Source organism: Pan paniscus, chromosome 2 (genome assembly GCF_029289425.2).
Source record: "Pan paniscus chromosome 2, NHGRI_mPanPan1-v2.0_pri, whole genome shotgun sequence".
In the NCBI taxonomy this organism is placed as follows: domain Eukaryota; kingdom Metazoa; phylum Chordata; class Mammalia; order Primates; family Hominidae; genus Pan; species Pan paniscus.
The window spans coordinates 12,231,921-12,258,923 of NC_085926.1; the positions used below are offsets into that span (position 1 = coordinate 12,231,921).

Genomic DNA, 27,003 nt, shown 5'->3' on the forward strand with positions numbered 1-27,003 from the left:
TGCTTCCTCCACTTTACTAAGCAAGTTACCACTGGTCCTTCTACTTCCCACCTTCTAAAAATGTGGACAATCTTCCATCCATTGTTGTCTCCTCTTTGATTCCCTTTGTACTGGTGAGTTCGTGCCATGATAAATTCCTATTTTGTTATTTTGATGTTTCAAAGGGGAACAGAGGTAAAGATATGCATTGGACCCACTTTGTTTAACTGGAATGTGAACAAAAATTTGAATCTGGATGAGAGAAGCAAAGTCCAAGATTGTAATTAGCATTCCAGCTTCCTGCCCTTATTCCTTTCCAAACCACACGTAAATGGCTCCTGGGTCTGAGTGCTGTGCACCTAAGTTTGTTTTGTAATCGGGAGAAAGACATGATCCTAAAGGAATAGTGTATGGGAAAATGTGAGGTAGCTGCTCAGGGGAGGGTGTGAAGAGAAGTGAATCATATCCCATTTCTTTATATAATATGTAATATTATATCTCATCTGCACCACCCCACATGCCTTTGCAAGATGGATCTACAAAAATGGAACAACTTCAAGTAGACCCAGTAACAGAGATTGCCATATGGATTGGCTGCAAATGACCTCCATTTCACCACTGAAAATCATAATTCAGGTACAACATGAGATACAAGGATGAATTTAATAGAAAATTCAGTCAGAAAGCAGAAGTTAGTTTTCATATGTTCAGCAAGTCATGTTCAACACCTATTAGATGCCAGACACCATTCTAAACACTTATTTCTTAGGTTTTTCTTGCTAAGTTATCATTGACAACCTCAACAGGAGAATATGTGTTTTTGACAGAAATGCAGACAAACCCAAGCTACAATGACGAAGTAGGGACCTGTGGTTGACTTTCCATAGTAATAGAACTGAAGGGTGACTGTGAAGTGTAATCTACCTAGGTTGTAATTGATTTATCTCACAGGGATTTACTAGTTTTACCATGTTTGCATGATAAAATATTACTTAGATATATAATAGAATTATATTTTATCATTCTATAACTAACTGGAAATTAATCAATTTGTCCAAATTAACAGTTTATTTATCACTGTTCACTTTGTGTGTGTGAAACCATAGCCAGAGTGCTGGTAAAGTTTATTTCTCTTCTCAAGCAGTGATGTAGTAGAAAAGGAAGACCCACTAGAGGATCCACGAGACCAAAGGGAAGAGAATTCATATATCACCGAGTACTCCAGTAAACCTCGATGGAGTTTTAGTTCAATACTGTGATACAGGAAGAGAGGAATATTTTCAATACAACTCCTTCACAGAGTTTATTGATGGTGGGAGGTAAGAGGGAAAGGGGATTGTGGAGGCCTCCACAATGTATCATTGAGTAAATGAAGGACATTGTGGTGTCTATGGTAAGATCCAGTCCGTGTTTGCAATGGGGGAAACGTTCACGTATTTATAGAGGGAGTCCAGCAGTACTTACACAAATGGTTAAGAGAAGTGATGGCAAATTTGCAGAATACCTTAGACCACTTGGTGATCACCTTCATTCCACCAAATATCAGAGAGGGCAATGATATGGAGCAAAAACTAAAATACTGCTCATGGCAGTGAAAGTTGGTACAACCATTTTGGAGGGCCATTTGGAGCTTCACCTCAGAATAATGCAAATTAAAACAGTGAGGAGATACCATTTTGTGTCCATCAGGTTGGAAACAATTTTAAAATCTTGGAATACTAAGTGTTGACAAGCATGCGGGAAAGTGGAAATGATACAGTGGAAATCCAGACGACCACTTTGAGGAGCATTTGGGCAACAGCTAGACTTTGTAGAAATGGTCTGCTTCCAGAATCCTTGCCTCTGTGAGGCTGCCTGTTGTTGCCTGTACCAGTGAATGACATTGAGCATAGAACTTTTCAGGCATGTGCTTTTCACTCAAAACGTTTAGACGTCGCTTCACTGTTTTAGGCGAATGTTCCTGTGCAGAAGTCTCGAGCCCACCTAATGAGTTCCTTTTCCCTGCGCAGGTGGCTTGATGCTCTCTTTTGGGATACTTGTAGGAATTTTCTTTATCTTCAGCAGCTTCACTAGTATTCTTCCTGATATTGATTATTTTCTATATATTCCCCAAGACTCTCTGATGTGCAAATTGAAGTATTCATTGCGGTAATGCTTCCTCCTGTCACTGAATATGTCTTTGACTTGGTTTTCCATGTTTGTTCTGTGCTTTTTTACTCCTGACACATTTTTTTTTGTTGTTCTGGGACTGTGTTGTTTTCTCCTCAGTTTCTTTCCTCAACATTTCCAGCTCTTTGGGGGCCTTATTCTTTAGTTTTGTTATCTCATCTTCCCTTTAATCTCTCAAGAGTGTGAAGGATATGGTATCTAAGCATTTCTTCTCTTTCCGGGATAAGTTTGGATTCTTTACCAGTTCTGCACAGTTGCTTTTTGTTTTTTCCTTTTGGGGGGCTTGTAGAGGGGAGAGTAACAAATTTCCGCATGGTCCTGCATCCAACTTGTTTTGCCTACCCATCTTTGACAAAGCAGTCCTATCCTGGACTATTTGCCCCCAAGATAGTGTAGGCAAATTCTCCTTGACTCCAAGGAGTTTATCTGGGTAATATTTGGATCCACCCCTTAGAACATGTGTTGAAGGGCGGATGTGAATGGGGTGTGGTTTTGCTCCATCCCTCACTTGCCTGTAGAGAGCAGGAAGGAATGAGAAGAGAGAGTTGGGGCTTGTTGCAGATGAGTTAATGCAGCTTTGTCACCAATCTTTGTAATGAGCTCTGAATCAAAAGGGCATTCTATTGAGTTAGGGGGAAAAGGGTCTGTCCCTGTAGACAAAGAGTTGAGGCAATGAGGCCCTCTTGAGTTTCAAAGTGTTCCCCTGTTTCAGAGTAAACCATCGAGCTGGTGCACTTAGTGTGAAAGCGTTGGGTGTTTCAACTTTTAGTGTGATGTGGTCTAGTGTTCCTCCCTCCACGCAGAGATTTCATTTGCTGCTTTAAACAACAAACAAAAACTCTCTTTCACTTTCCACCTGGCCAAAAGGAAAAAGGGGTAAATTCTGTGAGTTGTTCAAAATGAGGCTTATGATCTATTTATCTAAGGAGGGAGAGGCTTGAAGATAGTTTTCTGCATTTTGTTTGTCACCTAAATATTCAATCTTCATACCAAAACCTCAGTGAAATTTTCACTCAATACTGATTGCTCCACTGCATTTCCTTCTGAGAGAAAGTCAAGAGCCTGTTCCTTATAGCTCTTTTAGTTGGATAAAATTTGTGTTATATCTGACAATAGTTTTTGAAGTTTGTGGAATGAAATGGAGACCTTCACATGGTTTCAACATTGATTGTATGTTCTTTTCTCTTTTCACTTAATTTGGTACATTTGGCTCAATTTGGGGAAGAAAATTCTTTTGTAATCCTACATTCTAGCTGCCGTCTAAAGGTCTTTCCAAATTCATGTTGTATATGTCTTCTCTGTTGCAAATGTGGTTGGTTGAGATTATTTGCATTGAAATTCTTTATGGCAAATCATGCCTTCAGATCTTTATTGGAATGTTTTCACCTGGTCTTAAAAAAGACCTTTCGTGGTCATCATTATTTCTATATACTTACTCCTACCAGCAGCCCACAGCCCCAAAGAAGACGGAAGATATAATCTTTTATACAAAATACACTTGATTGTTTTAACTCTCATGGAAAGAGTAAATATAGTAATAACATACTTAGACAATTCTACCCAGGTTAATGAGTAGCATTATCTCACAGGCTGTCTGTCCATTTGTAGTGTAACTGTGATTTGGTAAGTAGAGTGTGAACAAAGGTGAAGAAATTTAATAACTTCCATGATCTTCTTAAGTTTTTTATTTTTTTCTTTTGAGATGGAGTCTCGCTCTGTCCCCCAGGCTGGAGTGCATTGGCGTGATCTCGGCTCACTGCAACCTCCGCTTCCCGGGTTCACGCCATTCCCCTGCCTCAGCCTCCTGAGTAGCTGGGACTACAGGCACCTGCCACCAGGCCCAGCTAATTTTTTGTATTTTTAGTAGAGACGGGGTTTCACCATGTTAGCCAGGGTGGTCTTGATCTCCTGACCTCGTGATCCGCCCACCTCAGCCTCCCAAAGTGCTGAGATTACAGGCGTGAGCTACCACTCCCGGCCAATCTTCTTAAGTTTTAACAGAGTGCTTTTTTAATCATCTGCTTAGGTATACCCAACTTAAGCCCATACATAAAAATGGCCACTTGGGCACTTTTATTAATGGTCAAACACTAAAATTGTAATAAGGAAATCAGAAAAGGTCATTAACAAATGATTAAAAGAAAAAAATACAAACAGCCATTTTAAATAATGTTTACCTCACTAGCTATCAAATATATTTAAATAAAAAGATACCATTCCATTAAAAAAAAAAAAAAAAGCCCAAGCCAGGTGTAGAGGTGCACATTTGTAATCCCAGGTGCTCAGAGGCTGATGCAGGAGGATTGCATGAACCCAGGAGTTTAACACCAGCCTGAGCAACATAGCAAGACCCTATATCTAAAAAGAAAAAAAAATTAAGTCCAGAACTGGATGGCTTCACAACTGAACTCTACCAAACATTTAAAGAAGAACTGATGCTAATTGTTCTCAAACTCTTCCAAAAACATTGAAGAGGAGGAAACACTTCCAAATGCAAGTTATGAGACCATAATTATCCTGATAGCAAAACCAGACAAGCATGCTACAAGACAAGAACATTACAGACCAATATCCCTGATGAACATAGATGCAAAAACCTTCAACAAAATAATAGAAAACCCAATTCCTGCCACTGCACTCCAGCCTGGGTGACAGAGAGAGACTCTGTCTCAATTTAAAAAAAAAAAAAAGCATTTGACAAAATTCAATATCCTTTCATGATGTTAGGTATAGAAGGAATGTACCTCAACACAGTAAAGACCATATATGAAAAGCCCACAGCTAACATCATACTCAATGATGAAAAGTCAAAAACTGTTCTAAGATCAGGAACAAGACGAGGATGGTCACTCTAGTCAAGATAGTACTGGAAGTCCTAGCCAGAGCAATAAGGCGAGAGAAAGAAATAAGGGACATCCAAATTAGGAAGAAAAGAATGAAATTATCTATTTGTTGATGACCTAATCTGATATATAGAAAATCTAAAGACTCTACAAAAAAAACTGTTACAACTGATGAATTCTGCAAATTGCAAGATGTAAACTCAACATACAAAAATCAGTAATATTTTTATATACAAAAAAATGAATTATTCAAAAAACTAGGAAAACAATCCTATTTACAAGAAAATTTTTAAAATAGGATAAAAAACTTAGGAGTAAATTTAATCAATGAGGCAAAAGACCTGTACCCTAAAAACTATAAAACATTGAGGAAAGAAATTGAAGATGAGACAAATAAATAAGGTGATACCCTGTATTCGTGAATTGGAAGAATTGATATTGTTAAAATATCCACACTACCCAAAGCAATCTGCAGATTCAATGCAATTTCTATCAAAATTCCAATGTCATTTTTCACAGAAATAGAAAAACAATCCAAAAATTTGTATGGAACTGCAAAGGACCCCTAATATCGAAAGCCACCTTGAGCAAAAAGAACAAATCTGAAGGCATCACTTTACCTTATTTAAAAATATGTTACAAAACTATAGTAATCAAAACAGCATGGTAATGGCATAAAAGTAGATACATAAACCAATGGGACAGAATAGAAAGTCCAGAAATAAATGCATGCATATATGGTCAACCGGTTTTTGACAAAGATGCCAAGAACACACAATGAGGAAAAGACAGTCTCTTCGGTAAACGGGGTTTGGAAAACTGGATATCCACATACAAAAGGATGAAAATGGGCCCTTATCTCACACCATATACAAAAACCAATTCAAAATAGATTAAAGACTTAAATGTAAGACCTGAAACTGTAAATCTACTGGGAGAAAACACGGAGGTAAAACAATTTCTTGGGTAGGATTCCAAACTACAGGCAACAAAAGCAAAAATAGACAAATGGGATTGCACCAAAGTAAAAAGTTCCTGCATAGCAAAAGAAACAACAGAGTGAAAAGACAGTCCACAGAATGGGATAAAATATTTGCAAACTATACATCTGATAAGGGGCTAATATCCAATATATATAAGTAATTCAAACAACTCAATAGCTAGAAAACAACCCAATTTGAAAATGGGAGAAACACCTGAACAGACATTTCTCAAAAGAAGACACACAAATGGCCAACAGGTTCATAAAAAAATGCTCAACATCACTAATCATTAGGGAAATGCAAATTAAAACCACAATGAGCTATGACTTCAAACCTGCTAAAATGGCTATTATCAAAAAAAAGAAAGGTAAGTGTTGGTGAGGACATAGATAAATAGGAACCCTGGTACACTGTTGGTGGGAGTGTAAATTAGTATAGCCATAAGAAAAACAGTATAGAGGTTCCTCAGAAAATTAAAAACCGAATTACCATATGATACAGCAATCTACTGTGGGTATAGGGGATTGAAATAATTATTTCAAAGAAGTATCTATACCCCTATGTTTTTTGCAGCATTATTCACAATAGCCAAGATATGGAATCAATGTAAGTGTTCATCAGCAAATGAATGAATAAATAAAACGTGGTATGTATACCCAGTGGAATGCTATTCAGGCTTTAAAAAGAAGGAAATTCTGTATAAAAACTCGGATGAACCTGGAGGACATTTTGCTAAGTGAAATAAGCCAGACACAGAAAGATAAATACTGCATGATTACACTTATATGTAGAATCTAAAAAAGTCTAACTCATAATAGTAGAATGTAGAATGGTGGATTACCTCAACCGTGGATTGGATAAAGAAAATGTGGTCACATACACCATGGAATACTACACAGCCACACACACACACAAAAAAATCGTGTGCTTTGCAGCAGCATGGATGCAGCAAGAGGCCATTATCCTAAGCAAAATAACACAGGAACAGAAGACCAAATACCACATGTTCTCACTTATAAGTGGGACCTAACTATTGGGTACTCACGGCCATAAAGATGGCAACAATAGACACTGGAGACTGCTGGGGGGAGAGAGGGAGCTAGGAGTGGAAAAGTGAACCATTGAGTACTATGCCTAGTACCTGGGTGAGGGGATTATTTTTACCCCAAACCTCAGCATCACGCAATATACCAAGGTAACAAACCTGCACATGTACCCAATGAATCTAAAATAAAAGTTGAAAATACTTTAAAATAAATAAATAGAAATTTTGTTTCACCTATGTGTAAAATTAAATAAGGCTGTGCTTACATAACAAAGGAAATCCCATTGAAAAAGATCTCATCTAACTGACTATTTGACGCTGTTTAGAGTGAATACTTCATTTCTAGTAAGTTGTTTTTGCCATGATAGAGTCACGGATTTAGAAATTGTACCTTTTTAAGGAGTCTCATCAAAGAATAAAAGCCATTCTTCTTTGCATTGTTCTCACGTATTGCACAAAGCCTTAACCCTATGTCCAATTTTGTTCTTAGATTAAATAAATTAATTAAACTATAATTAAAAAAAGATGGATTACCAGGACTGGGGGTGAGGGGTGAATGGGGAAAGTTTAGACATTGGTCAAATGGTACAAAGTTTCAGTCAAACAGGGAATAAGTTTTAGATATCTATTCTACAGCATAGTGGCCATAGTTAATAATAACATATTGTATATTTCAAAATTGCTAAAAGAGTAGATTTTAAATGTTATCACCACAAACACACAAAAGATAAGTGATAGATATGTTAATTAGCTTGATTTAATCTTTCTACAATGTATGCATATCAAAATATCACATTGTACCCCATAAATATCTACAATTATTATTTGTCAATTAATAATAAAAAATTAGATATTATTTGCTTGTCAAATTGGCAGAGTTTTTTTTAAATTTAATTTTAAATGTTGAGAAGTGTGTAACGAGATACTCTGACACAAATAAACGTGGACACAACCCTGATGGAATATAATTTGAAAATTCTTGGAAAGAAAACTTTGAGGTTTTTGCTTTTTGACCCAGACATTCTACTGCAAGGAAACCATCCAAGGTAATAATCAGTGAAGAATATAAGCATTATGTACAGGAGCACTTATTGCACTGTTATTCATAAGAAGAAAAAAAATTAAAACAACCTGTTTTCAAATACTAAGGGAATGTCTAAATCAATTGCACTACTTAAGATGAAATGTCATATAACATTAAAATTGTGTTTTGGAAGAATTTTAGCAACATGGGAAAAGTAGAAGATGTACTGTTAAGTGATAGAAGCAGACCACTCTACATAAGTTCAATAATGATATGTCATGTGCATAAAATAAATCTGGAAAGAAATACACCAAAATATCATCAATGATACTATCTTGCTAATGGAATGATACGTGATATTTTTATTTTTCTTAAAATTTCTCGGCCAGGCGCGGTGGCTCACGCCTGTAATCCCAACACTTTGGGAGGCCGAGGCGGGCGGATCACGAGTTCAGGAGATCGAGACCATCCTGGCTAACACGGTGAAAACCCGTCTCTACTAAAAATACAAAAAATTAGCTGGGCGTGGTGGCAGGCGCCTGTAGTCCCAGCTACTTGGGAGGCTGAGACAGGAGAATGGCGTGAACCCGGGAGGCGGAGCTTGCAGTGAGCTGAGATAGCGCCACTGCATTCCGGCCTGGGCAAAAGAGTGAGATTCTATCTCAAAAAAAAAAAAAAAAAAAAAAAAAAATTCTTCACATTTTCCAAGTGTTTTATAATAAGCATGCAGTATTTTATAATAAAGTATGTTATTTTATAATAAAGTGCATTATTTTATAATAAAGTATGTTAAAATGTGTATTATGTTTACATATGCTATACATAATATCTATGTATCCACAGTATGTCCTCAGCAGGATGAGGGCATTAGGACCTTATGTCATCCTTAAGATGACAGGTCAGGCCTTTCATAATATGTTTGCTGCTTACCTTTCTAGTTCGACAGCTTACTCTTCTCAGAACTTTCCATTTCACTTAAGTCATGCTGAACGACTTGCAAGCTCCCCGCACACGCCATGTTTGTTCTTGTCTCAGCATCTCTACAGATGTTGTTTTTTCTTCCTGGAATGCTCTGGGCTTGATTTCAGGAGAAGTTCATTCCTTTGGAGAAAAGACTTGTAAGAACAAGAGAAGGGCCTCAGTTCCAGGGGTTCTGGGGTACAAGGCAAAACATGAAGACAGGATGTCAGGCAGAGGGGAATAAGGTGGAACCCCAGTTATGAGAATCGAGTAACCAAGAAACACATTAAATTAGGTGCTAGAACAACTTGGTGCTGAGTCCTCTAATGCTAGACTAAAGCCCTTTGGTTCCCACTCCCTGAAGATATTACCGATGCCCATATTTTAATCTAAAACCAAAATCAAATTCTAAAGCTAAATAAAAAATGAATTGCAATTATTGTACCATAGTTTATCTTCATGAGAAGGAGTGAGGGAGAGTTTGTTTTATCGTTAACCCTTGCTGAGTAATCATCTAGGTCAGCCTCTGTCAAGCTTCCTCTACACACGAGCTTCTCAACCTGTTTCACATCATAGGGTTGACAGAAGTGATGTCTTTATGGCACACAGGGGTAAATACAAGAGGCCCCCGTGGACACAAATGATCAGCCTTGGTTCTCTATGGGCCCCAGTCCTGGCCAGCTTCCCTTAGGGCTAAAATGATCACTATCTCAACCTGCCTGAGACGCATTCCCCGCACACTACCTCTGATCTACATCATTCCAGGCTGAGTTGAGTCTAGTCAGCTTGTAAATGTCCCCAGGAAAAGAGATTTCCTCCCTCTTCCTTAGGTAGTTTTTCTCCTTTGGCTGTTTCCTCAGATGTTGCCTTCTGAATAGCAGCCAGAGATTCCTCCTTTCAAACCACACGCTAGTCTAGCCACCGCTACCATTTTTAAGGACTTTATTTTAGTGTACACCCATGATTGCATTCTTTAAAGAAGCAATTTCCTGTCACTTTCTTTTGTACAATACCCTAACGTTATGCTGTACCTTAGATACAATGACCAGACCATGACTTGCATTTCAATAGATTGCTTAATAAGCATCTTTTCTATCAAGTGTCAGCAAAATTCTGTAAGTGGAGACAGAAGTAAATCAGTTAGCAATCAGCCAACAGCTATTTTATTCCGGTTGTGTGAGGGGCCCTATAATAGATCCTTCAGGAAGGAAAAAGGAACAAAAGAAAGAGAAGAGGTGAGGAGTTTTTGTTGACCACTGTCTTCTGGTGTCTTATGAGGCATCACAGACAGACTTATTTCCACCTTTCTTATTCTCTGCTAAAATACTATCCCTAAAAATGTGCTGCTTAATTTTGGTGATCATATTTCAAAGGAACAATAGATATGGAAAAAGGCAATTTTATAAAAGTGCCGTTAACTGTTCATTTTTAAGGGAACAATTAAAATGCTACCTATTGCAAATTGCTCAGGCTTAATTTCATTTCACCAAGGATAGGAAAATGATCAAATATTTTTTGATTTTTTAATCTTGCTGATTAGCTGAACTAGTTCCTACCATGAGCAGCTAATGGGAAGGGGTGGTATTCCAGACTATATAGATTCATTATTTGTTCCTGTCCCTCCCACTTCTCCAGTGTAGAAGTGTTGGTGCATAAAGCTGTGAAATCATTTACATTTTCCTTTTACCTAATGCTTCCTTAAAATGGCACATGCATCCCTTGCTTTGGAAAGTGGTAGCTACTGTACCTTTTTCTAGCTCCTATTTTCCTTGTAAATAATACTTAATTCCAATAGCGATAATGGCAGCCTTAGAGGAGTTTGAACAAGAAGACTTAGGCAGAAACTACTCTTCATTGTAAAAAGTTTTACTTGTCAAATAAAGATTGAATATATTGAACGTGTCCAACTTGATGATTTGATACACATACACACTGTATAATGATTACCACAATCAAATTAATGAATACGTCCATCACCACCCATCCTGCACGGTGGATCCCCAGAACTTGTTCATTTTAGCACTGAAAGTTTGTACTTTGATCAACATCTCTCCAGTTCCCATACCCCTGCCCCTGGCAACCACTGTTCTACCTTCTGCTCCTATGAGTTGAGCCTTTTTCAGATTTCATGTATGTATTAGTCCATTCTTGCACTGCTATAAAGAAATACCTAAAACTGGGTAATTTATAAAGAAAAGAGGTTTCATTGGCTCATGATTCCGCAGGCTCTACAGCAGGGGTGTCCAATCATTTGGCTTCCCTGGTCCACGTTGGAAAAAGAATTGTCTTGGGCCACACATAAAATACACTAACACTAACTAACAATAGCTGATGAACTAAAAAAAAAAAAAAAAAAATTGCAAAAATATCTCCTAATACTTTGTGTGTGTGTGTGTGTGTGTGTGTGTGTGTGTGTATTATCTTAATTCTCAAAATATCCTTAAAAGGCAAACACAAGTATTAGTGTATTTTGCAGCTGCAGAGATCAAAGTTCACACACAGTAACTACATCATGAAGCCAGGTGCCAAATGCTAGAGGCCACATTCTGAAACACCTCTCAGCTCCATCACACACTCAGATTATGTGCGTAGTCTCCTAGCTCTGAGAATACAGTTCAAACTCCTCAATTCGGTATATAAGGCTTTATAGCATGGCTTTGGTTTATGACTTTATTTTCATCACACACACTATTTGTTGGAGCCATTCACAATAACTTGTGCCATGCCTGAACGCATAGTATTTGTTTTTTAGAACAGCTGTTAAACATGCAATACTTTACTGAACATATACATATCACTGTACTGCTCGATTAATTTTCTTTTTTTTCCAATAGGTTTTTGGGGAACAGGTGGTGTTTGGTTACAAGAATACATTCTTTAGTGGTGATTTCTGAGATTTTGGTGCACCCATTATCTGAGCAGGTACACTGTACCCAATGTGTAGTCTTTTATCCCTCACGCCCTTTCCCCCAAGTCCCCAAAGTCCACTGTATCATTCTTATGCCTTTGCATCCTCATAGCTTAGCTCTCATGAGTGAGAACACAGGATGTTTGTTTTTCCATTCCTGAGTTACTTTACTTAGAATAATGGTCTCCAATTCCATCCGGGTTGCTGCGAATGCCCTTATTTCATTCCTTTTTATGGATGAGTAGTATTCCATGGTGTATGTGTGTATGTGTGTGTGTGTGTGTGTGTGTGTGTGTGTGTGCATATATATATATATATACACCATAATTTATTTATCTTTATCCACTCGTTGTTCTTGCTGGAGTAAGATGGTATCACATTGTGGTTTTTATTTGCATTTCCCTGACCGTTAGTGATGTTGAGCAATTTTTCATGTTTGTTGGCCATTTGTGTATCTTCTTTTGAGAATTGTCTATTCGTGTCCTTAGCCTACTTTTTTTTTTTTTCTTGAGACAGAGTCTCGCTCTGTCTCCCAGGCTGGAGTGCAGTGGCACGATCTCGGCTCACTGCAACCTCCGCCTCCTGGGTTCAAATGATTCTCCTGCCTCAGCCTCCTGAGTAGCCTAGACTACAGGCGTGTGCCACTACGCCTGGCTAACTTTTTGTATTTTTAGTAGAGACGGGATTTCACCATGTTAGCCAGGATGGTCTCAATCTCCTGACCTTGTGATCCACCCGCCTCGGCCTCCCAAAGTGCTGGGATTACAGGTGTGAGCCACCACACTCAGCCTAGCCCACTTTTTGATGGGATTTTTTTTTTTTTTTTCTTGCTGGTATGTTTGAGCTCCTTGTAGATTCTGGATATTAGTTCTCTATCAGATGTCTAGATTGCAAAGATTTTCTCCCACTCTGTGGGTTGTCTATTTATTCTGTTGTTTCTTTTGCTGTGCAGAATCTTTTTAGTTTAATTAAGTTCCATCTATTTTTCTTTGTTTTTGTTGCATTTGCTTTTGGGTTCTTGGTTATGAAGTCTTTGCCTAAGCCAATGTCTAAGAGGGGTTTTCCGACGTTATCTTTTAGAGTTTTTATAGTTTTACATATTAGATTTAAGTCCTTGATCCATCTTGAGTTCAAAATCTCATAATATTTTAAGAAAGTTTACGAATTTGTGTTGGGCCACATTCAAAGCCATTCTGGGCCACATGCAGCCTGTGGGCCATGGGTTGGACAAGCTTGCTCTACAGGAAGCATGGCTGGGGAGGCGTTAGAAAATTTACAATCATGGCAGAAGGTGAAGGGGAAACAGCAAGTCTTCACATGGCCAGGGCAGGAGGAAGAGAGTGAAGAGGGAGGTACTACATACTTTTTTTTTTTTTCATGGTTCAGGCTTTACTGGGCATCACACAGGGCTGGAGTAGGGACCCAGCAAAGGGAGCAGGGCCCGCAGATGGTCTTTGAGGACAGTGCTGGGGAGCTCAGGGATCAGTCCAGCTTCTCAAAGAAGAGATAAGCACTGATAGGGAAAGCGGTCAGGTTGGTGTTAGTGCAGGAAAAGGGAGATGTTAGGAGGGGGACTTTGATGGAGGAGAGTGGGGAGCTGAAGCTTTAAAGATCCTCGATGTGGGGAGGGATCATGTTAGAAGAAAGGAAGCCAATGAGGCCTTGGGGAAAAGAAGAGAGTGGAAACAAGGAAAAAGGAAGAAGTCTGGTTCAGGGAGTCGGGCTGTTCTCCAGTGTTCTCCAGGCTCCCAGGCAGCAGGGTCGGCTCCTCCCTCCCATCTTCTGGCATCATGGGGCCCTATTTACTGTTCCACGTAGCTGACTTCCCAAACAAAGGACCTTGGAGGCATTGGCTGGACTTCATGTAGGCAGAGATCTTCTTCAAACCCTCAATTCAGGACATGAAGTCCTTCAGGTTTGGGAAGGCGTCCAGGCAGCTGGGGTCAAATATACAGTTCAGGTCAAGGATGTCATAGGCAAGGAAATCCACATAGGTGATCTTGTCTCATGCAAACCATGGCCACTTCCCCAGAAACTGTGAGTAGAGCTTTAGCTTTTCAGGGAGTTCCTCCAGGTACTTTGGCTTCAGTTTCTCAAATTCTGGGATGTAGCAGATCATGGCCAGCTGCATCAGGTTGTCCATGGTCTGGTTCTCCGAAATGTCCACACGAATCTTCTCCTCTTCTGTCTCCTCACACAGGCTGTGCTTGCAGGAAATGTGGCACAGGATGGCGTTGCTCTGGGTGATCTTGTGAGCCCCATCAAACAAGTAGGGCAGATTGGGAAAGTCCAGGCCCAGCTTGAATTTTTAATTCAGCTACTAGCTTCTGTCATAGTCAGTAGAGTCCCCCATTGTGTACTTCTTTTCCTCGTAGCTTGAGTCTGTGTATTCAAGGAGCAGGTGGATGGCATGTGCCAGCCCGTGGATGTCCCCGTACCCCAGTGTCATGGGCATGGTGCTGGTTGGTGCAGATTCTGCAGACCGGTGCTACACACTTTTAAACAACCAGATCTCGTGAGAACTCACTCACTATCACGAGAACAGCAAGGGGGAAATCCGCCCCCATGATCAATCATCTCCTGCCAGTCCCCTCTGCCAACACTGGGGATTACAATTCAACGTGAGATTTGGGCAGGGACACAAATCCAAATCATATCAATGTACAAATGAGATCATACAATGTTTGTCCTTCTGTGCCTAGCTTATTTCACTCAGCATAATGTCCTCCAGGTTCATCCATGTTGTTCCAAATGGCAGGGTTTCCTTGCTTTTTATGGCTGAATAACTTTCCATTGTATGTATGTATGTATGTACCACATCTGTGAGACTGGCTATTATCAAAAAGACAAGAGATAACAAGTATTGGCAAAGGGGTGGAGAAAAGGGAACCATTGTACTCTGTTGGTGGCAATGTAAATTGGTATACCCATTATGGAAAATAGTATTATGATTCCTTAAAAAATTAAAAATGGAACTACTGTGTGATCCAGCCATCCCACTGCTGGGTACATATACAACAGAATGAAATTAGTAGGTTGAAGTCCTATCTGCACTCTCATGTTCATTGCAGCATCAGTCATAATAGCCGAGATGTGGAGCCAAGACTGACCTAAGTGTCTGTCTGTGGAGGAATAGATAAAGAAAATGTGGTACAAACAACTTACTCTTTGCACCTTGAAGAACATCTAGACTTAGGACAGACAACTTTCCTATCATAACTTTTTAACAGAAGCTAGTAATATATGGGATCTGTATTGTTTTCAGTACAGATAAGCTATGTTGTTCGCCTTAGGCTTACAGGATGGGATGTGTACACAAGCTTTTAGAAGCTGTTTTCTTTCACCTTAGTCAACACGCTTGCAGTTTAGGTACTTGCCCACAGATTAGAGGGGACTTTTATGGTTTTATAGGACAATCAGCTAAATTTTCCTAGCCAGTATGGAGAACTGAAGCAGGGACAGCCCACAGCCTAGTCAGCTATGTTTTGGTTGTTGGTGTTCAGTTTTTTGACACAGAGTTTCACTCTCTTTGCCCAGGCTGGAGTGCGCTGCCGCGATCTCGGCTCATTGCAGCCTCCACCTCCCGGGTTCAAGCTACTCTCCTGCCTCAGCCTCCTGAGTAGCTGGGATTACAGGTGCCCGCTCCCACACCTGACTAATTATTTTCGTATTTTTAGTAGAGATGGGGTGTCACCATGTTGGGCAGGCTGTTCTCAAACTCCTGGCCTCAAGTGATCCAGCCACCTCAGCCTCCCAAAGTGCTAGGATTACAGGCATGAGCCACCACGCCCAGCCGTTTTTTATTATTTTTAATAATAGCTCAGGTATATCCAGTAATTCTACTTCTAGGTGTTTAGCCAAGAGAAATGCAAACATGTCCATGTAAAAACTTGTACCTGAATGTGCCTACCAATCTTATTCATAGAAGCCAAAAAGTGGACACAACCCAAATGTCCAGCAATGGATGTATCAGTAAGCAAAATGTGGTCTATCCATACAATAAAATATTACCCAGCAATAAAAAAGAATGAAATACTAAAACATATTCCAACATGGATGAGCCTCAAAAACATTGTGCTAAGTGAGAGAAGCCAGTCACAAAACACCACATACTGTATGATTCCTTTGGTGTGAAATGTCCAGAATAGGCAAATCTGTAGAGACAGAAAGTACATTCGTGGTAGCCATGGGCTGGGGGAGGCAAGGAGGGGAGGGAAAAGGGGAATGACTGTTAATGGGTATGGGGTTTCTTTTTGGGGTGATGAAAATGTTTTAAAATAGATCCTGGTGGTGCTTGCACAGTTCTGAATATACTGAAAGCCACAGAATTGCACACTTTAAACAGGTGCATTATATAACATGTGCATTGTGTCTCAGTAAAACTGATATTTAAAAAATAGCTCAATCATAATTCCTCACTCAGGTGTGGGTTAGGAATATGACTTCCTTTCAAAGAGTACAGTATGGAAAGAGGGGGAAAAAAATAATAACTTTATCATGGAGAAAGCTGACAAACACCCCCTCAGCCAGGTGGTCAAGGTTGACATGATGTGATGAGGACAGCGCTTACCTCTGTGGTCTCCCTCCCCCAAATCCACAACCCCAGTCGAACCGTGAGAGACACCAGACAAACCCCAACTGAAGGACTTTCTATAACATACCCAACCAGTCCTCTGCAAAACTGTCAAGGTCATCAAGAACCAAGAAAGCCTAAGAAACTCACAACCAAGAGGAGTCCAAGGCAACAGGATGGCTAAGTGAAATGTGGCACCCTGGATGGGATCCTGGGACAGAAACAGGACGCGAGGGAAATACTGGGGACATCGGAATGAAACATGGGCTCTAATAATAATCTATGCCAACATGGGCCCATTAATTGTGACAAATGTATCATACGAATGTAAAATATTAATAATGGGAAACTGGGATTTGCCTAACTTCTTTGTGTCTCTTTCCTCGTCTCCGAAGTAGGGGTATTAATGGTACCCACATCAGGGGTTTGTGCGGTGTAAGTGATTTAAGCCATTATATAATGTTGAACAGTGCCTGATAGTAAGCGCTCAATACATGTTAGCTACCATTCCTATAGTTATTCATCATTTCAGACATTTTGTTTTAAAATGAGAGACGTTAAGAAAAAAATCTACTTAGTGCAACCATAAAGCTGACTGTTTTAAAAGAGGTTCAGAAGTGCTGCCCTTGCCTGATGTTTATTAAGTAAACACTTTTTTCAGAGGGAGGTGATAGAGAATTGAATACATAGGTACCTTTTTCTCTTAAGCCATCTACTTTTAAGATAAAGTTGGAAGGAAGTGGAATAAAGTATGTACACCCAAGGGGTAAAATGTAAAGGGAATACTTTATATACTGCATAAGGGAGGAGAAATAGCAAGGAAACTGTAAATAGTTAGTCCCCAAATTAAAAACACCCAGCTCGGCCGGGCACGGTGGCTCATGCCTATAATCCCAGCACTTTGGGAGGCCGAGGCGGGCAGATCACGAGGTCGGGAGATCGAGACCATCCTGGTTAACACGGTGAAACCCCGTCTCTACTGAAAATACAAAAAAATTAGCCGGGCGTGGTGGCGGGAGCCTGTAGTCCCAGCTACTCGGGAGGCTGAGGCAGGAGAATGGCGTGAACCTGCGAGGCGGAGCTTGCAGTGAGCCGAGATCACGCCACTGCACTCCAGCCTGGGTGACAGAGCTAGACTCCGTCTCAAAAAAAAAAAAAAAAAAAAACACCCAGCTCACAAATATCACACATGTATATATACACACACAAATATTATGAATATAGTCAATTACAAAATACACAGTGCCTGGTTAAATTTGAATTGCAGATAAACAGCAAGTACTTTTTTTAGTATAAATTTGTCTCAAATATGGCATGGGACATACACTAAACAATGATTTGTTTATCTGAAATTCAAATTTAACTAGGCATCCTGTATTTTTATTTGCTAAAGTTGGCAACCCTGCTGAAAGAACATTATGCATTTCAGGTGTGGTGCGGTGGCTCAGGCCTATAATCCCAACACTTTGGGAGGCCGAGGCAGGCAGATCATTTGAGGTCAGGAGTTCGAGGCCAACCTGGCCAGCATGGCAAAACCCCATCTCTACTAAAAATACAAAAATTAGCTGGGCATGGTGGTGGGCGGCTGTAATCCCAGCTACTGAGGAACCTGAGTTACGAGAATCACTTGAACCCAGGAGGCAGAGGCTGCAGTGAGCCGAGATTGTGCCACTGCACTCTAGCCTGGGACAGAGTGAGACTCCGTCTCAAACAAAAATACAAATGATCATTATGCATTTCAATGTTTATTATGTTTTCTTTCTAAGATAATCATGAGGCAGGGCGTGGTGGCTCACACCTGTAATCCCAGCACTTTGAGACGCCAAGGAGGGCGGATGGCTTAAGCCCAGGAGTTCACGACCAGCCTGGGCAACATGGTGAAACCTCATCTCTACAAAAAATACAAAATAAATAAATAAATAAATAAAATACAGAAATTAGCCGTGCGTGGTGGCACATACCTGAAGTCCCAGCTACTTGGGAAGCTGAGGTGGGAGGATCACCTGAACCCGGGAGGCAGAGGCTGCAGTGAGCCACTGCACTCCAGCTTGGGTGACAGAGTGAGACCTTGCCTCAAAAAAAAAAAAAAGATAATCCTAAGAAACTTAGAAAACTGATCAGAAGTCCCTCTGAATGTCTCATGCATTTGCTAAGCAGTAATTCTGTAAGCTGCAGTGATGCTGCTGTGTTTCCGTCAAAGGTCACCAACTTGTTGGAAAAAAATTTAGAAGTTGCAACAATGATATCTTTAAAGAAATTAATTTATCAAATCACCTTTTCTATGTAAATTCAAGAATAAAAATGTTTTCTATTATAGTTTCGAGGTTTCAGTGAGAAAAAAGGAGAAAATGTTAGTGTATGAAAGAGAAGCAAAGAAGAACAGCAGATGTGGAGATGCAGGGAGGCATGAGACAGACAGAGAAAGGCAGACGGGAATGAGTGGGGAGCAAACAGAGGAGAGAGAAGGACAAAGGCAGCCAGGCACAGGAGGCTCTGGGGTGAACTGCTGTGCAGAGGCTGTGGTCTCAACAAGCCGAGAGAGCACATTGGGGCAGTTGGGGTGCACTGGTCCTCAGAGCCAGGTCAATGTCACCCTAAGGACTAGAAGAAATCAAGCTGAGGGTTGGATGTAGGGTATCCTACCTACCCTGCTACTAAAGAACCTTTTGCTTTAAGCTGAAATGAGAATATTAGAAATGAAGAAAGGAAGGAGTGAGGGAAGGAAAAGGGGAAAAGGAAGGCAGGAAGAAAAGGTGTCCAGCTTTCTCTTTAGTTATGTGTAATAATTTATCTAACTCAACGGGAGAGACTTTAAAAAATAACAGTCTTTTTTTAATGTGCCTTCCAGCTTTCTTTATTTTATTTTTAATTTTTGTGGGTACACAGTAGGTGCATATATTTATGGCACACATGAGATGTTTGATACAGGCATGGCCCTGTGACATAAAAACGTCATGGAGAATGGGGTAACCATCTCCTCCAGCAATACAATGGACCATCTTGAGTTTGGCTTGGGAATTAAACAAATCTCTCTCTCTCTCTCTCTCTCTCACACACACACACACCCCATGATTAGACTCTACATGTTTGACCCTGACTCAGTTCTGTTTCCTTTCCCAGCATCCTTGAACCTGGCAAAGTGGCAAAGGTGGGGAAGAGCTGAGTCACCAAAGATAAAGTATAATTTGAGTAATCCATCAGTAAATCATAAAGATTTAGTTGTATGTTAAATTGTTACTAGGCCCAAAGAGTCAGACTTTGAGAAAAGATTTTGAGCTGTTATACTTTGGATCATTCAGAAAATGAAAAATGGTAGTATTTTACTCAGGAAATTTCATTTCTACTATGTGAGTCTTTTTAAAGCACATGGATGTGGAAATTTTGGAGGAAAATGTCCTTATATATCATTGAAATGAAATACAAATGTGCTTCTTGTTAAGGTGTGCACATATCAAAAGTCTTTGTTGTATAGGCCCTTGTTCTCTGAGGAGAAAATGCCTAATATTAACAAACAAGGATGGTGAGAATAGTATTTGGGGTTGTTTAATTTAGAAAGAAGGCTGGATAATAGCCAACAGATTTCTTGGCTTTAAATAAGACCCTGGTGACATGTTTCATTTTGATTTCTGAGATTAATTAATTATGGGAAAAATCTTAGAATTTATTTAAAGGGTCACATGGGAAAAGTCATGCAGCAGGAGAGAGGTTTGGTCTGAGATGGAGAAGGAGTTCCAAGATAGGATGACTGGCATGTGGAAAATTACTGAGAAACAAATAATGGCTAATGTTCATGTTTTCCAAATTAGAAGGGAGAAATTATTTTTGATAACACTGTAGAGACTGTTAGAACCTTTACACAATTTTGTGGGGCAGGGGGCGGGGGAAGAACTTGGTGTACGCAGAATGGGAAACTTTCCAAATTATCCAGTGTTGTATCTCTAGTATCTAGCACAATGCTTGAGATATAGATTTTCTACTGAAATGTTGGATCACACAATCCATTTTTTGCATATGGATTGTGGGATCCAACATTTAAGTAGAAGGGAGTGAATTCAAGAGCAGTTGCACATTCTGATAAATGGAGAAACTGTAAGATTAAAAAGAAGATTCAGGCTGGGTGTGGTGGCTCATGTCTGTAATCCTAGCACTTTGGGAGGCAGAGGTGGGTGGATCACCTGAGGTCAGGGGTTCAAGACCAGCCTGGCCAACATGGAGAAACCCCATCTCTACTAAAAAAAAAAAAAAATACAAAAATTAGCCGGGCCTGGTGGTGTGTGCCTGTAATCCCATAATCCCAGCTACTCGGGAGGCTGAGGCAGGAGAATTGCTTGAACCCGGGAGGCGGAGGTTGCAGTGAGCTGAGATCAGGCCATTGCACTCCAGCCTGAGCAACAGAGTGAGACTCCGTCTCCAAAAAAAAAAAAAAAAAGAAGAAGGTTCATTGAAGAAAGAAATACAGACCATTTTATTAGACTGGAACTGGCTTCAGCAATTTGGGTTCTTTAAGCATCTGCTAAGGTTACTGCAAAAAGGCCTGAGTGTAGCCAAAACATCAGATTTTAAAGGAACATACAACACATCTGTTGAAATTGAAGACGCAAAGGTGAAGATTTATTTTTGGTCTCTTTTCTATCTATGTCTGACAATAGTTTCACATAGTATGCTTTTCAATTTCTTTTTTTTTTGGTAAACTGTAGAGTATTTGGGGGGAGTCTTTCTGCTATAGAATATAATCCCCAGAAACAAACACAGTGGGGAAAAAAAAGAAAAAAACATAAGCAAAAGATTCCATCTAGAGAGCTCAATTTTAGCTTTTTCTGTCTTCGATCCACTTTCCTCATTGATCTAAGGTCTTCTGCAAAGATAATAAAATTAACGGCAAAGTCGCATGTGCCATCACATACTGATGCTTCTATTCTCTACCTCCCCATTTATCTCGTGTCTCTCATCTCCCCTGTCAGAATTCTTTCACAGCTTCTGATTATTTTTTAAAAGCCATGTTAACAGTTTGTTCCACATATTAACTACTTTTGCTGGAAAGAAATCTTTAGCCATGATTTAATTCTTCTTTTTTTTTTTTCACCAAGTGCTACTTGCCTAATCTGCCTGCAACTCCAGATTTTGCAGCTTTCCACACACATTGCTTCACATTTTTCTCTGAAAAAGATGACTTTTTTAGCATTGCCATTATGTAAATGTTACTCTTCTTACAGAAAATTCTGCTGAAGCTAAATTCCTCCCCACCAAGCACATCAGTTTAGGTAAACAAATCCTTAAATACACCATGTTCTTTCTCTGTTTGGTACAAGTAATCATCTGAAAAAAAAATTAATCAAGTGATTCTCAAAACTCACAAAGTAAATAGCCAGAGTTTAATTCAATACCATCAAGTTTTCAGTTATAGCGCTCGCTCATACTCTGCAATGCCTTCTCTTCCTCTTAAAACTGCTCAGTGGAGTCCAACTCTGGAAAGTAATAGTTACTTCTTAATAATAGTTACTGTCCCACAAATTCTATCATATTCATTCCAAGAATAAAACTTTCACTTTTCTGCATAGGAGTAAGTGGAAAATGGACTTTCATTCCTTTTCCCAATTTAGGATGAATATTTATTCAGTAGCTACGTTGTTTTGGCGCCGTGTCGGGATACAGGTGCAGTTCCTTTCTAGATTTCACATTGTCTGGAATGTTCCATGTGTTGATCCAAAATATACTTTATGTTCCGCAAATGAGAGGAAGAGCTTGGAGGCCTGGATTCTTTTACCACAGTAGTTTTTAAACAATTATTTGAAACAATTCAGTGTTTTGCATATTTTATTTACATTTTCATGACCCATGAGATACTTTTCCCCATATTTGACTTTTACTATTTTGATAACTATTAATGTGATATATAAATCTCTGAAAAATGCAGAAAATAGCAAGAAAAGAAAAATCACCAGTACTCTGTCCCCCAGAGATAAGACCTTTTTAATGATTCAGGGTAATCTCTCTTCGAGTTTTTAGTCAATTTTAACTTTTTTGAAAGTTAGTTTTGCAACCTGCTTTTTAAATAATATTTTGCACGTCCTCCATTTTCAACTGCCTAGGGTGGGCAAACAATTTTGTTAGCTACTGTTTCTCGTCAAAAATAGTCCAGGATTTGATTATGTGAACTTGTGGGGATGGGGGACACTCCAGGAACAGAAATATCAGTTGTGGCATAGAGGAGAGAAGAGGATCCAAGAGAGGCAGTCTGACAACCGGTGCACATTGACAGTCCCCCAAATCCATAGCACAGAGCTCAAATTGCTTTGGGTTTCTGCAGATTTTTTAAGTTACATAAATAAATTTCACCCTATTCGTCCTTATAAATCCTTTCCAGTTTTTTTTTTTTCAGTCTGAATGGTTAATTATTGGCTTGTAAGTGTTCAGAGAAGTATTAGGGTATACAAAATATTCACTGGTATTAGTGTTTTAGATTTCAATAATCAGCAATAATTCTTAAATATTTTCCAAATATCTTTTTGGTTGGAATAAAATCATGGCACGTAAATTTTTTCCCTCAAAATATACTAACTCAATAATAGTGATCAAGGCCTGAGATATTATAAAAGTATTGTTCTTTTACATATGATGCATTTAGGATCCTGAAGCTATTATATTTCAATGCTTAATTAGTCATTTCCAAAGGTAAGCATTCACTTTGTCTCAAAAGGAAACAAGCATGAAGTCTTAATTAAGATTTAAATTGGGTGAGGTATTACAGTTTGTTATTTTTTTTCTAACACACAGGACTCATTTTGGATGAGTTTTTAACTAACATATTTACGACTTCCATTGGGATACAAAATAGTATGTTTTTGTTTTTCTTTGGTTTTGTTTTTAACAATCAATTCCCTGCACTAATGGTCTGGGTGAATTCAACGTGGAAATGTCCTTCATATTTTTCAGTTAAATTGATCAAAATGATATGTTGCTCTTTGCTGTTTGTTTGTTTTTTGGCCACTGCACATTAGCTAATTCTTTAAACTAGGAATTTTTTTTCGCAAGGATCTAGTAAAAGAGAGAAGGGAACATTTGTTGTTAAATATAACAGAATAAATTATAATTGTATGTTTGTAGGTAACTTGTAGATATGTACTGCAATTTCCTAATAAATATTACTTCATTTCTCAGGCAATTCACTGTAGAAATTATGCACTCTCCCACAATACAAAAAAACTAATGTCACAAAGGTGAATTCTAAGATACATATTGACAATAAAGAGCCGTAAGCACACGGTGGGCAAAAGTCCTAGCAAACTTGAAAAATATTTAACTGAACAATAATGGAGCAATGCCAGATGCTAAAAGTCACCAAAGATAATTTTAATTGTTGTAGATATAATGGTGTTCAATGACAGCTGTTTTGGAACAAAAAGGTTATTTCCTGAAAATTTCAGTAAGTTTTCTCCTAAAATAAACTCTCATTGATTGTTAAAATTACCAATTGTCCTTAATGGCAAATAGACACTAAAGTTGGCTAATAACTTTAAATATGGAGTCATTCCTACATGTTGATTTGTAAACACTATCTGGAGGAAAAATTAAAAAGACATAATGTAGCTGAGGGTTATTTCTCCCTATGGAGATATCACAGGACTCTTATGTAAGAGAAGTCGTTGAAAAAAATATCTAAAGCAAAAACTACTTACGGACCGAATGTTGCAACTTTCCCACTATGCACAGCTTCCTCTCTCCTTTCCCCTCTCTTTTTTTGGAAATGACAAGAATAAGCTTTTTTGAAAACTAAATTTTGTGAAATTATAAATTTAAAAAATTAATTATTTAACAGAAGAGATGTCACATTAGTAAATAAAGGTGTATTTTGTGTGCTGGCCTAGTAGTACTAGAATAAAAACTGCTTTAGATGTTGTGTTTATTTATACATTACAAGCCTATTTTTAAGTTTGTTTGACCTAAGGTTATAATTGTATATGTTACACTTAAGTAAAAGTAATGTGGGGGAAATGTAAAGATAAAGAAGGCAGAGTTTCTGTTCTCAAGCCAAGACACATCCTCATTCCATTCATTATTTATTCCTTTTATTTCATTTTTCTCTAATTAAGAAAACTAATATATATTCATTATTTTTAAAATTGGAAAGTTCAGAAAAAGATAAAGAATAAAGAATCACTTGAATATGCACCATCACCCAGAGATAACCACTGTTAAAACATAAACTTATGGCTTTCCTCCATACATGTGCATGCACAAATATATCTTTTTTTTTTTTTTTTTTTTTTTTTTTTGAGACGGAGTCTCGCTCTGTTGCCCGGGCTGGAGTGCAGTGGTGTGATCTCAGCTCACTGCAAACTCTGCCTCCCGGGTTCAAGTGATTCTCCTACCTCAGCCTCTCGAGTAGCTGGGACTACAGGCATACACCACCATGCCCAGCTAATTTTTGTATTTTTAGTACAGATGGGGTTTCACCATGTTGGCCAGGATGGTCTCAATCTCTTGACCTCGTGATCCACCTGCCTCGGCTTTGGCTCACTGCAACTTCTGCCTCCCACGTTCAAGTGATTGTACTGCCTCAGCCTCCCGAGTAGCTGGGATTACAGTCATGAGCCACCATGCCCTGTTAATTTTTTTTGTATTTTTAGTAGAGATGGGGTTTCTCCATGTTGGTCAGGCTGGTCTCAAACTCCCGACCTCAGGTGATCTGCCCGCCTCAGCCTCCTAAAGTGCTGGGATTACAGGCTTGAGCCACTGCACCTCGCCAAATATATCTTTAAACAAGAAGTAGATAGTGGGGTTTTTTTGTTTTTTTGTTTTGTTTTGTTTTGTTTTTAGATTTTAGTTATCAGTTTAACAATGACCAGAAAAGAACTGACTTTCTTTTCTTTTCTTTTCTTTTCTTTTCTTTTTTTTGAGACAGAGTTGCTCTGTCGCCTGGGCTGGAGTGCAATGGCACCATTTCAGCTCACTGCAACCTCTACCTGCCAGGTTCAAGTGATTCTCCTGCCTCAGCCTCCTGAGTACCTGGGATTACAGGCGCCTGCCACTACGCCTGGCTAATTTTTGTATTTTTAGTAAAGACGGGGTTTCACCATGTTGGTCAGGTTGGTCTCGAACTCCTGACCTCAGGTGATACACCTGTCTTGGCCTCCTAAAGTGCTGGGATTACAGGCATGAACCACTGCACCCAGCCAGAACTCACATTTTTCAAAGAACTCCCATTGTCCTTAGGTACCACAAGAATTCCCATTTTCCTGAGATATTTAAGAATCTTTTTCTTTTATTTCATTCTAGTCCTGCCTTGTGGGATCCATAGCATTCAATCATATATGCTAACTAGGTAGCATTCCAGTATTTTCCACTTAAGTATTCCTTTTAAGATGCTTGGTTTTAAGCAAAACATTTATGTAAGGGCTTTTATATGTCAAAATAATGTATTAATATTAAATCTATGTTTTTAAAAGATTAAAGTGGAGAAAATTTCCATGAGGCTTAGTCTACTCAAACAAGTAATTAAACATGGAATTAAACATGGAATTAATCACTAGTGTCTGCCAATCAAATGTTTTAGAATTTAGTAGTTTTTGTTTCACTCTCATGTGTGGGATACATTCTAATGTTTTAATACATTTATTAATTTATTCTGTAGTAATACTACACTGACTTTAAAAAGAGTACATCTATATGTTCTGACATGAATAGACCTTCTTAAGGAAAAAGTTCGCAGAAAAAATGTATTTTGAACAATTTATGCTGAACAATAATAAAAGTACATATGTTAAATTACATATGTGTAGAAGTATACATATTTGCTTCTGTTTGTGTGGAAATGCATAGAAAAGAGACTAGCAAGAAACACCTCAATTTGGGAAGGGAAGTGGAAGTGGGGAAGTTGTGAGGGGGAACCTGAACAATTTATTCTAGAGATTTCTATATTCCTTTCTGCAAGAATATATTCATGCATTACTGATATCATTGCTTTTAAATGAAAGAAATAAACATTCTTTTACTACTTATATTGGTGCTTCACTACTCTGAATAGTGGTCCCCATCTCCAAGAAAGTTGAGTGCTCCCAGAAAAGATGTCTGCTTTGCACTTTGCACTTTCCCCACAGCCCTAGCATTAGTGCCTTGGCTCAGTAGGTCTTCAGTAGCGCATGTCTTTCTTGAACCTTTAAAATAATTACCTAGAGTGTGATTTAGAAGCCACTGCTCCACAGACCTGCAAAGCCATTATCTTGTGGAGGAATCTACAAAGAGCTCTGGGTATGAATTTCATTGTAAGTCCTTATAATAAAGTTACAAACAAAAACTGGGATTAATTTTCTTTTCTAGTATGTTATTAGAAGTTCAGTTTAAATAAAGTTTAACCACACTTGGCACATAGTTTTCAAAAATAAGATCGGGAGAACAGGAACTAGTAACTTCTAGTTCTGCTGCAGGACCGGCCAAGAGCTCTGCAATGGGCATCATTTTTTTCTATTAAAAAAAAAAAAAAGAGGTCTCGGTGCTCTACTGAGAACAGCAACCGACGGAA

The 27,003-nt window shown here is 38.9% G+C and overlaps 1 pseudogene; it reads right to left on the bottom strand.

Moving 5' to 3' along the window:
- Window positions 1–26,447, bottom strand: LOC129397374 (glutathione S-transferase Mu 1-like; annotated as a pseudogene).
- Window positions 26,448–27,003: the final 556 nt, after the last annotated feature.